General features: G+C 55.2%; 1 pseudogene; it reads right to left on the bottom strand.

The window, feature by feature from the left end:
* Positions 1-1,174: 1,174 nt before the first annotated feature.
* On the bottom strand, positions 1,175-1,745 carry LOC108590996 (peptidyl-prolyl cis-trans isomerase H pseudogene; annotated as a pseudogene).
* Positions 1,746-4,652: the final 2,907 nt, after the last annotated feature.

The raw sequence follows: 4,652 nt of genomic DNA, 5'->3' as shown, positions 1-4,652 counted from the left end.
GAGGAAATATTATTGTTGCTAGTTTTACCCTTTTCTTCCCTCACTTTACTTGGGGTATTTCCCATCTTGATGGTATTGGGGTCAAGCTCAATTTCCCCATTGGAGATTTCTTACCTTTTGGTGTGAGGCTCAATCTCCCCAATGGAGATTTCTCACCTCTTTTAACCTCCAAGATATCCTGACCAAGGAACACTTTACCACCCCCACTGCTTTTCTTGCCTTGGTCCCGACCAAGAATATTTTACCTCCCCCATGGCTTTTCTTCCTGGGAGCGGGGGCCAGCTGGGGCTCACCTGTGATCAGCGCTGGGGCTCTCTGCTGTCAGCGTCCCTGCTGAGCCAGAGCCACAGCCCCCACGCCAGCCTTTCCAAAGCCATCCCACCTGGACATACATCTACACACCCTCATGTTCTAACATAAATACCAAAATCAGCCTCAGGCTCACAAATACAGGCAGAATTGGAAAAGAAAAAAAAATACTTAAACACAATAAGTAAGATTCCAGAACAAGCCATTGTGAGGCTGGAGGGTGGGGTCTGGAGGCAGGGAGCCTGGGGTTGATTCATGCTGGCTTCCAGGAACTGAATGACGGGGGGCCACCCCTCTCTACACCCAGGTTGGGGGTTGTGGGGGGCAGGGATTCAGGCTGACTTCCAGGAACTGAATAGGGGGAGGCCACCCCTCTCCACACCCAGGTTGGGGGCCGCAGGGAGCAGGGGAGATTGGGGCTGCTCCCTTTGCAGGCGTCAGAGATGAAGGGTGGAGGGAACCTCTGATGGGTCCGCTCTGTCCCCCAGGACTGGTCGTGGGCCACTCCTTCGTCTGCATGGGGTGTGGCCAAGTTAGAGGGTGTTCGGACCCCAGGGAGTTCTGAGGTCAGTGCTCTTGAGCCTCTTGCTGGAGTTGGCCCCGCTCTGTGGAGTGTGCTGCTGTTTCAGTGAATCTGTGCTTTCTTCGCTTCATTCTTTCGCTGCTTCATTTGTGCATTTTTTTTTTTTACACATAAAAAAAACTTTATTTACAGATGAACACTTGAAGACAATCTTGGATTCTGAATCTCTGCTACTTCCAGGGTGTCTTAATCAAATGCGGCAGCAGCAGGCAGGGAAGCAAACACGAGAGCCAGTCCAGATGATCTTACTCAAGAACACCACCAAGAGGAAGGCAAGGCCTGAATCAGTGTTGGTCTGGACTACATCTCCCCACACTGTGAGATCACCACAGGTAGCTTGGGCTTATTGTTGGGGCCTGTGGGGACATTCTCAATCTTTCTCATCACTAGAAGTCCATCGATTTTTCCGAACACCACATGCTTCCCATCCAACCAGTCGCACTTAGAGCAGGTGATAAAGAACTGACAGCCGTTTGTACTGGGACCACCGTGCCATAGAAAGCAGGCCTGGAGCTGAGTGACTAAGTTTAAAATTTTCATCTGCAAATGGCCCCCGGTAAATACTGGCGACTCCAGTACCATCTCCATTAACGAAATCTCCACCCTGAATCATGAAATCCTTTATGACCCTGTGGAAGGTGCTTCCTTTGTATCCTATTGGAATCCCATCTTTTCTGAATTCTCCAGTGCAGAACTGCCTAAAGTTCTCGGCCGTCTGAGGCACAACATCTGCGAAGAGCTCAATCTTCATGCGGCCAACTTCCTGACCGCCAATGCTGACATCAAAGAACACCACGGGGTTAACAGGGCTTGAATTTGCCACCGCCATGGCTGTGACCCGGAAGCAGAAGTCAGGAGCGTGGGATTCCGGCAAACCTAAAGCCCAGTCCGCGGGTTTTCTCATTTGTGCATTTTATCCAGTTCTTTGTTCAAAACATCAAGGACCTGGGCGACTTGTGGTCAAGACCCTCCATTGGTAACAACAGGCCAGCAAAGATGCCAAGGCTGTTCCTGTCCTGGGTGAGCCCTAGTTTTAGGGTCTCTCAGAGTGCCCCAGTGGGGACGACAGGATGAGGCTGGCGGGATCGTAAGCAGGGGAACATTTGTTACTGGAAATGACGGGTGCAGAAGCCGTGGTCCCAGCAGCACAGGAGTGGACTCTGGAGCTGGAAGGTCAGGTTTGAAACAACCTCAGAGGATGATGCTGAGGATCTGTGAAGGAGAGGGTCCCTGAGACCACAGGTGCGTGTCCTGGCAGGACTCCCGGCCCGCATGGTACTCTGTTCACATGGTGATTCTCCGCCAGCACCTCTGAGCCCCAGCCAGCTGCAGGATTATTCCAGAAGGCCCAACCCTTGCTCTGCTGCAGCTCGGAGGCTACTGGGGAGAGATAGACACCCAGACACTGAAGGGGAAAGTGTGAGGTTGTGGGTGGGGCAGGAGGGGATATGGGGATGGGGGCCTGTGGTGGGGGTGTGGCCCAGAGTCCGGGTGCTGAACACTGTGGTCCTGTGATTTCCCACTTCCCTGCCCCAATTCCCACAATCCCCTCCCCTTTATAAACACACCCCACACCTGCCTCCCATTCTCCCTGAAATCCCCAGTCATGTACCTCCCAGCAACTCTGCTGGATGGTGAAGGCCACAGGGCCCCACGCTGGGCCTGGAGGTCATCCTGTAGCCCTCCCAGCCGTGGAGTTGGGGTCGCCCTTTTCCTCACTGCTGTCCGGAGGGAAAGCCCCCAGAGGCCAGAGGCCCGAGGTTTCTGTGTGCCCCTGCTCTTCATGTTTGCCTTGCCTGCCCTTCTCATCCTCTGTCCACTGCCCTCGCTCCTCCATCTCCTGGCCGGTCCACTTCCTCCACCTCCCAGCTGCCCACTTCCTCCACCTCCCGGCTGCCCCACCTCCTCCACCTCCCGGCCGCCGCACCTCTTCCACCGCCTGGCCGCCATTCTCCCCAACAGCATCAGTGGTGCCTTGAGCTCTGGACACACTGTCCGCCTACACACCTGACAGCCTGCTTGGACGCTGAGGAAGCCTCTCGAAGTTGGCGTTTAGAGTCCAGCCACTCCTCCCCTGGGACCCGATCATGCCCCTTGCCTCACTGTCTTGATACGGGATGGTGTTGTGCCCTCAGATGCTTGTCCCCAAACCTCTCACAGCATTGGGATCATCCGGGGTTTCTCTTCACCCACTGCCTGGCTGTCAGCCCCCTGCTGGTGCTCTCCAGGGCCCGGCACCATGCGTGGACCCCACTGTCTGCCTCCCCCACAGCGATTGCTGCAGGATTAGGGGAATGTGAGCGCAGCCAGCTGCAGGGTTAGTCCAGCTGCAGGGTTTTTCCACCTGCGGGATTAGTCCAGCTGCAGGGTTAGTCCAGCTGCAGGATTAGTCCAGCTGCAGGATTAATCCAGCTGCAGGGTTAGTCCAGCTGCAGGATTAGTCCAGCTGCAGGATTAGTCCACCTGCGGGATTAGTCCAGCTGCAGGGTTAGTCCAGCTGCAGGGTTAGTCCAGCTGCCGGGTTAGTCCAGCTGCCAGGTTAGTCCAGCTGCAGGATTATTCCAGCTGCAGGATTATTCCAGCTGCAGGATTATTCCAGCTGCAGGGTTAGTCCAGCTGCAGGATTATTCCAGCTGCAGGGTTAGTCCAGCTGCAGGGTTAGTCCAGCTGCAGGGTTAGTCCAGCTGCAGGATTATTCCAGCTGCAGGATTATTCCAGCTGCAGGATTATTCCAGCTGCAGGGTTAGTCCAGCTGCAGGGTTAGTCCAGCTGCAGGGTTAGTCCAGCTGCAGGATTATTCCAGCTGCAGGATTATTCCAGCTGCAGGGTTAGTCCAGCTGCAGGATTAGTCCAGCTGCAGGGTTAGTCCAGCTGCAGGATTATTCCAGCTGCAGGGTTAGTCCAGCTGCAGGATTAGTCCAGCTGCAGGATTAGTCCAGCTGCAGGATTAGTCCAGCTGCAGGGTTAGTCCAGCTGCAGGATTATTCCAGCTGCAGGGTTAGTCCAGCTGCAGGATTAGTCCAGCTGCAGGGTTAGTCCAGCGACAGGGTTAGTCCAGCTGCAGGGTTAGTCCAGCTGCAGGATTAGTCCAGCTGCAGGGTTAGTCCAGCTGCAGGGTTAGTCCCGCTGCAGGGTTAGTCCAGATGCAGGGTTAGTCCAGCTGCAGGGTTAGTCCAGATGCAGGGTTAGTCCAGCCGCAGGGTTAGTCCAGCCGCAGGGTTAGTCCAGCCGCAGGATTAGTCCAGCCGCAGGGTTAGTCCAGCCGCAGGGTTAGTCCAGCTGCAGGGTTAGTCCAGCTGCAGGATTAGTCCAGCTACAGGGTTAGTCCAGCTGCAGGATTAGTCCAGCTACAGGGTTAGTCCAGCTGCAGGATTAGTCCAGCTGCAGGGTTAGTCCAGCTGCAGGATTAGTCCAGCTGCAGGGTTAGTCCAGCTGCAGGATTAGTCCAGCTGCAGGATTATTCCAGCTGCAGGATTATTCCAGCTGCAGGGTTAGTCCAGCTGCAGGGTTAGTCCAGCTGCAGGATTATTCCAGCTGCAGGGTTAGTCCAGCTGCAGGGTTAGTCCAGCTGCAGGGTTAGTCCAGCTGCAGGATTATTCCAGCTGCAGGGTTAGTCCAGCTGCAGGGTTAGTCCAGCTGCAGGATTAGTCCAGCGACAGGGTTAGTCCAGCTGCAGGATTAGTCCAGCTGCAGGGTTAGTCCAGCTGCAGGGTTAGTCCAGCTGTAGGGTTAGTCCAGCTGCAGGGTTAGTCCAGCTGCA

Source organism: Callithrix jacchus, chromosome 3, assembly GCF_049354715.1.
Source record: "Callithrix jacchus isolate 240 chromosome 3, calJac240_pri, whole genome shotgun sequence".
In the NCBI taxonomy this organism is placed as follows: domain Eukaryota; kingdom Metazoa; phylum Chordata; class Mammalia; order Primates; family Cebidae; genus Callithrix; species Callithrix jacchus.
This window is presented reverse-complemented; position numbering and strand designations above follow the sequence as displayed.